Below are 7,776 nucleotides of genomic sequence, written 5' to 3'. Positions count from 1 at the left end.
GGGACTACAGGTGCCCGCCACAACGCCTGGCCATTTTTGGGTTGCAAGCTGTCATTGTTGTTTGGCGGGCCCAGGCTGGGGATTCGAACCTGCACCTTAGGTGTATGTGGCTGGCGCCTTAGCTGCTTGAGCCACAGACGCCGAGCCCAAAGTCTTTCTTCATCAGTGAAATGGTGACAATAATACATACCTTGCAGAGTAGCAATGAAGATTTAATAAGATATTTTATGTGAAACACTTAACACAATGAATGGCCTACTGGTAAAATACAATAAATGTTAGTACCTTTCTCTTTCCCTCTAACGTGTTTGTCAAAGTACTAAAAACTACTCAGAATCATTACCACCACTCTGCTCAGACACTCCAATCCAGCACAATCCTACTACATGGAAATTCTCCACTCCTACTAGCTGAACCTACTATATGGAAGGAAATTCAGCTCCAGAGGCTGTGATCTGCAGTAGAGAAACCTGAGAACATGGCAAACAGCAAGCCACAGCAAGACAGGGCAAACACTTCTTGGGCTCTGTCTGCTCTACCTGTCTCCACATGTATATCCCCCAGGCAACCAACCAGTCTTGACCCAAAGGCAGGAAGGGAAAGGAGAGTCACCTCTGTGACAACTGGGAGACCACATCCTACTCTGAGATCCCAGATTATCAAAAGTGCACTTGGGAAACTGGAACAAAACGTCTACTTACAGAAAAACTGTGAATTAGATTTCTCTAGTCTAAGGGCATTTGAAGTCTACAACCATGGCTTTCTCACCTCTTTCCCCACCCGCACCCCCGCCCCCAGGACTTCCCACACCAGAGCCTGTAAAACCAGCTAAGATTAGAGTTCTCATCTGTGAAAGGCAGCTAGCTCCTCAGAGCCTTAGCACAAGCTCTTTGTTCTACCTGGAATGTCTTTTCCCAGGTAGCCACAAGCATATCTGCCTTTCTTCCTCCATGTGTTTGCTCAAATGTCACTGTCTTATACTTTTAGAGTTGTTATTTAAAATGCCATAAACTGGGTGGCTTATAAACAATAGAAACCTGTTTCTCATAGTTCTAGAAAGTCCAAAATCAAGGCACTGGCAGATTCAGTATCTGGTGAGGGCCTGTTCCCTGGTTCATAGATGGCATCAAGTTACAGACCCAGTACAGAGCAACAGGGACCATAGCCTTCATTATATAAATCTTTAATTACTATAGTCAGTTCTATAAGGTGTTATGAGTACCTCTGAAAACTGGAAGTGGCCCACTATGACCCATGCAGTAATTCACAGGTTCCCTCTGTATTGCCCTCTAGCTTGCCTTAGAAGACAGCGTGTTGGGCAGCGCCTGTGGCTCAGTGGGTAGGGCGCTGGCCCCATATACCGAGGGTGGTGGGTTCGAACCTGGCCCCAGCCAAACTGCAAAAAAAAAAAAAAAAAATAGCCAGGCATTGCAGTGGGCACCGGTAGTCCTAGCTATTTGGGAGACTTAGGCAAGAGAATCACCTAAGCCCAAGAGTTGGAGGGTGCTATGAACTGTGACACCACAGCACTCTACCAAGGGCAATAAAGTGAGACTCAAGAATGACAGCCTGTTTCTGTGTTAGTGTGTAGCTCATTGAAAATTGAAAGTAGATGCCTTTTTTCACCTCTCAAATTAGTATTTTTTTTAATTTATTGCCCACTGTTGATGAACATAAAATGAAGTAAGCATTCTTATTAAGTTCCAGAAGGAGAACCTTTTTTGGGATCAATTTATAGATGATCAAAATCCCCAAAATCTTTCTACTTTTTCTATTTATTTATTTATTTGTGTTTTTGTTTTTGCCCGGTTCTGGGTTTGAACCTGCCACCTCTGGCATATGGGGCCAGTGCCCTACTCCTTTGAGCCATAGGTGCCGCCCTCTTTGTACTCTTTAACCTGATGATTCCACTTCTAAAATTTCCCTTAAAGAAAAAATAAAAATATTCATGCAGAATAGGTTTCTTATGTAAGTGCGGGTTAGCTATAATAATGAAAGTGTTTTACAATAGTAAAAGTTGTAAGTACTTAGAGGCTGTAGTGAAGTATGCTCCAAGAACTTAGGAATGAGGAAACTACATTTCTCACCAAGAGTTAAGCCAAGATGAGAAAGAGGTATTATATCACTCCAGAACTGGGCCTTGAAAGGCAAACCGCTCCCCTCTGCCTGGTACCAAGCTCATGAAGTGATGCTCTGAATCCCTCAGCACTTGACCATGTGGAAGAGTTGTGGCATTCCAGTACCTTTCTCCTGGTACATGAGAAGGTAGTTTCTAATTATGGTAGGCTTCTAAGGTAGTCAGAAGAGAGTATCATTTATTCCAGTGCTACCGTGAATACTCCCTGTCTATGTGAGCTATATTTCTCATTCAAAGATTTTACAAAGTGGCATTGTGGTGTTTCCCTCAGGCCCCTGTGAAGTGTAATTAGCATAAACGAGTTTTCCAAAACCTGGTCACTTTGGGGCACTATAAGAACCAGTTCCAGGGCAGCGCCTATGGCTCAAAGAGTAGGGCACTGGCCCCATATACTGGAGGTGGTGGGTTGAAACCCAGCCCTTACCAAAAAAAAAAAAAATAGTTCCAGCTGACCTATTCTTCGTACCAATTCCACATGCAGGAGTCTATTACAGATTTCTTCAGAGAGAATAACCAAAATGTTCAACATTAAATTTAATGCTACATCCATTCCATGCTATATTTTGTGGTTATTAAAAATTTTGGTTTTGAAGAATATTTAATTACTTGCAGAAATACTGGTACTGTGGGTTAAAAAATGTATGATTTGCACTCAGGAAACCAGTTTGGCAGTTTCCTACAAAATCAAACATGCAAATACCATATGACCCAGTAATCACATTCTTGGGCATTTGTCCCAGTAAAATGAAAACTTAGATCTTTCCATAAAAACTGGTACATAAATGTTTATTCATAATAGCCCAAACTGGGAACAACCCAGACATCCTTCAACAGCATGATTCCATTTATGTAACATTTTTGAAAAGACAGAATTTAGACGTAGAGAACAGATTATTGAATACCATGGGTGAAGGATGAGTGAGTGGGAGGGACATGAGGAAGGAAGGTGGGTGTGAATTTTAAAAGGACAACACAAGGGATCCTGGTGGTAAGAAAATTGTTCTGCATCTTAACAGTGTTTGTGGGTATATGAAACTACACATGTAATAAAATTTTATAGAACTAAACACATACACAAGTAACACAGAGATTTCTAAATAAGATCAGTAAACTGTAGATGTCCATACCCTGGTTGTGATATTGAACTTATTTTCCCCATTGGGGAAAACTCAATAAAGGGTACATGGGAACTCTCTGTTATTTCTTCTCTTTTTTCCCTTTTATTTTTAGTTAACATGTAATAATTATACATATTTAGGGGATACAGAGTTATACGTATTCCATACATATGTAGAATGTTAGTGATCACATCAGGTTACTGACCATATCTATCACTTCAAAAATTTACCATTTCTTTGTGGTGTGAACATTCAAAATCCTCTCTCTGTGTCATTTCTCACAAATACATATTAGTCTATAGTTATATCAAAATAATAAATTTAGTTTTTAAAAGTGTGATACAGAACTTAGATTCAGTATCACTGCTTTATATAACATGTTTGATTAATATGTATGCATACAAAAACAAATTTTTTTGAGACAGAATCTCACTCTGTCACCCTGGGTAAAGTGCCATGGTGTTATTGTAGTTAACAGCAACCTCACATTCTTGGTCTTGAGCAATCCTCTTGCCTCAGCCTCCTGAATAGCTGGGACTACAGCCATATGCCACTATGCCTGGCTAATTTTCCTATTTTTAGTAGAAATGAGGATCTCACTCTTGCTCAGGCTGGTCTCTGAGCTCAAGCAATCCACCTACCTCAGCCTCTCATAGTCCTAGAATTATAGGTATGAGCCACCGCGCTCAGCCCACATACAAAATATTAACAACTATTGGCTCTAAGTAGTAGAGGTGTTGGATTTTATGAGCGATTTGTGACTTTGTACTTTTGAATGTTTTTCAGATTTCGTACTGTGAATATATTCATATTTATAAGTCCAATGAATCTTTAATCACAGTATGTTCATTTGTCATAACAGCCATATCTTAGAGCTGATTCATACAAAGTTTATATCAAATAACCCCTCCAAAATTTTAAGCATAAATTACTACCAAACTAAGAATTTCCAATCCTGTACTTCTACTACTCCATTTTTTCAACCAAATGTAGGACTTTACACCTAACCTCTGATTATCAAGTTGTGTCATTTCGCAGTCTCCAGCTTCCTCATCTGCACTATGAAAACCTCAGGCCAGGAGGAACCTGAGATCCTTCCATCACTTACAGTCCTCCAGGCACCTGCTAGCAGCCTTGGTCTGTCTGTTTAGGGAATAAAGAATCTGAAAGACTGAAAGTGAACCACCTTCTTTCAGATCTAGGACTGTGACAGTATTTCCTTGAGAAGCAGCTCAAATTAGAGTGAGAAACTGCCCTTCCTCCACACCACTGCCCTTCAGCCCAGAGGGCAGCAAAATCCTCTTTTGCACAGGGCAGGAAACTGCCGAGAATGCCGCTAAACTGTCAGCAGTGAGAACCCGAGGTTTATGAGCCTAAACAGTCATTCACTTTCACTGCTGGAACAATTCAGGTCTGTCAGGTTAATAAGTAATAGGGCTTTCGCAGAGATCACTGGAGGACAGCATGCCATTTCTGTCGCCGCACTTCCTAAAAACCAACTCCCAGGCTCTCTCCAATCCAGCTTCCACATTCTGTGATACCTGCCGCAGAGCCCCTCCCCTCTCCTTGGCTTCTCTGCCTGGTCCACTACTGCTATCAAGCTTCCCTTTCTGACCCAGCACCGACATCTTCCACAGGGCTTCTCTTCACACCAGTTCTCACTTCTTATTTATTTATTGTAGAGACAGAGTCTCACTTTATCGCCGTCAGTAGAGTGCCATGGCGTCACACAGCTCACAGCAACCTCCAACTCCTTAGGCGATTCTCTCGCAAAGATCAACTTGCCTCAGCCTCCCAAGTAGCTGGGACTACAGGCACCCGCCGCACTGCCTGGCTATTTTTTTGTTGCAATTTGGCCGGGGCTGGGCTTGAACCAGCCACCCTCGGTATATAGGGTCAGCACCCTACCCACTGAGCCACAGGCACTGACCCACTTCTCACTTCTATCAGGGGTCATCCAGCACTTCTGTTGGGGAAGCCTTCTATGTCTCCTTATATAAGGATATGGGACAATGACCACTGTCTAATGAATGGATTCCAGTTTCCCATGCAGATGACACATCAACTAGCTGTCCATCCTCAAGATTCTCAGTATCTATCCCAGATCACTGTGTGCCTGAAAGATACACCTCTCTTGCCAGTTATGGGTCTCTCCAACTTTGACCAGCTTTCCCAGTACAGCAAAAATGCCTCCCTATGACTGCCATCTTAAACAAAGAACTCAAAGTCAAGTTCACCTGGTCTCTGTATTGGTTCCTATACTTAGTCACCATTAAACTTAAGAATTCAGAATACAGGTGGTGCACACCTGTAATCCTAGCACTCAGGGAGACCAAGGTGGGTGGATTGCTTGAGCTCAGGAGTTGAGACCAGCCAGAGCAAGAGCAAGAACCACCTCTACTGAAAATAGGAAAAAAACTAGCCAGACATTGTGGCAGGTGCCTGTATCCCAGTTACTCAGGAGGCTGAGGCAAGAGGATTGAACTCAAGGTTGCTGTGAGTTATGACGCCACCACAATCTCTCCAGGGTGACAAAGTGAAACTCTGTCTCCATAAAAAAAAAAGAAAAAAAAATCAGACATTTTCCAGCTATCTTACATAGTAATTTAATGTCTGTTGAATTTAATAATAAAATATTTGGACTTACATCTTATATGTCATTTTTATTCCATTCTTCTGGTAAGTCATTTTTATTGTATTTTATAAAAGTTTCAATTTGAAATAAAAAATAATTTTTAAAACCTGATCCTTTAACACATGTAATTTGGGAATCACTAAATTGGGTGGCTTGGATGGAAGTAATCTACAGCACACACTTTGAGAAACACTGCTATTTAGACTTATACCATTAAACTGTCCCTGTCTCAAAATTTCACTCATTGCCTTGAAACCAACTCTAGACTATTGGTTTTCACTCTAGTAGCTTATTTAAGTCACCCAGGGGCTTTAAAATACCGATAGAGAGGCCATATTGAAAATCAATTGAATTAGATCCCAAACATTAGCATTTTTATAAAGCTCCCAGGTGAGCAGGGTATGGTGGCTCACACCTGTAATCCTAGCACTCAGGAGGCCAAAGTAGGAGGATCCCTTGAGCTCAGGAGTTTAAGACAAGCCTGTGCAAGAGTGGGACCCCATCTCTATTAAAAATAGAAAAAATTAGCTGGGCAGGTGGCCTGCACTTGTACTCTTAGCTACTTAGGAGCCAGGTAGGAAGATCACTTAAGCCCAGGAATTTAAGGTAGCTATGAGTTAGGTGTCTGACACTAGGGCATTATAGCCTAGGCAACAGAGTGAGATTCTTTCGGCAAATAGAAAAGCACCCTAATGGTTCAAAGGCGCAGCCAGGGATGATCACCACTGGCCAGAACCCTCTCACCACTGGCCTGGCCTTCTGTTATTTTGTTTTGTTTTTGTTTGAGGAAGCTTGGCTCATTCTCTCTCCTTCCAATAATACTTTAATTCAAAATTTGAGCAATAAACAAGGAGAAGGAAGCAATAGAACAAAGACTGAAAAAAATGTGCTTCTCCATAAAAGAAATGAGAACACTGACAAAAATGCTCAAAATCAACTTTTTCAAAACTTTGAAAATGAATAAAAGGCTTGCAACAATCTGAAGAGTGTTAACTCAAGAAAAGAGCTGTGGTCAGCTGGGTTTCCAGGTTTCCAGTCTGCCCTGCAGATTTTAGACTTGCCAGCCCCTACAATCAATCACATGAGCCTGTTCCTTTAAATTGAGAGAGAGAGAGAGAGAGAGAGAGACATCCCTCTGTATCCATGGGCTCCACATCCATGGATTCACCAATGAAAGATTGAAATTATTTGAAAAAATACAGTAAAAATAATAAAACAATAAATATCACACAAATAAAAAATACAATATAACAACTATTTATATAACATTTATATTGTATTAGATATTATAAATAAGTGATCTAGAGATGATTTAAAGTATATAAGAGGATATACAGAAGTTATATGTAAATACTATGCTATTTTATGCAATAGAACCTCCATAGCTGACCACCTCCTTAAGTTGACCTAATTTTTACAAACCAAACATGTACCACATGTATGTGTCAGTACAGTAGGCCTATGTTAATCACCCCATATGTTGACCAGTTTGCTACAATCTCTGGGGTTGTCAATTTACAGAAGTTCTACTGCAATTAGAAGTAATTGTATAAAGAACACTAATAAGGGAGTTGACCGATGATTTGACTTACAAGAACTGAAAGTGCTTGACCCATGATTGTTTCCATCCTTTCTTTCATCCTTCTAGTTCTACTGGCAGAAAACCTGGGATTCACCCTTGGTTCCCCTCTTTTTCTCATGCCCCCAACCCCTACAATCAACACATCAGGATGTTCTATTGTCTTTAACTGCAATGCCCCATGATTTCTCATCTCCTTCACCACCACCTCTCATAATATCTCCTTATTGTAGTATTATAATGACATCACTGGCCTCCGTGCTTCCACTTTTGCTTCCTCACTGTCTATCCTCAACCAGTGGCCAAT

Source organism: Otolemur garnettii, unplaced genomic scaffold (assembly GCF_000181295.1).
Source record: "Otolemur garnettii isolate 467f Iridium unplaced genomic scaffold, OtoGar3 scaffold00049, whole genome shotgun sequence".
Taxonomy (NCBI): Eukaryota; Metazoa; Chordata; class Mammalia; order Primates; family Galagidae; genus Otolemur; species Otolemur garnettii.
Note: the sequence above shows the minus strand (reverse complement) of the source record.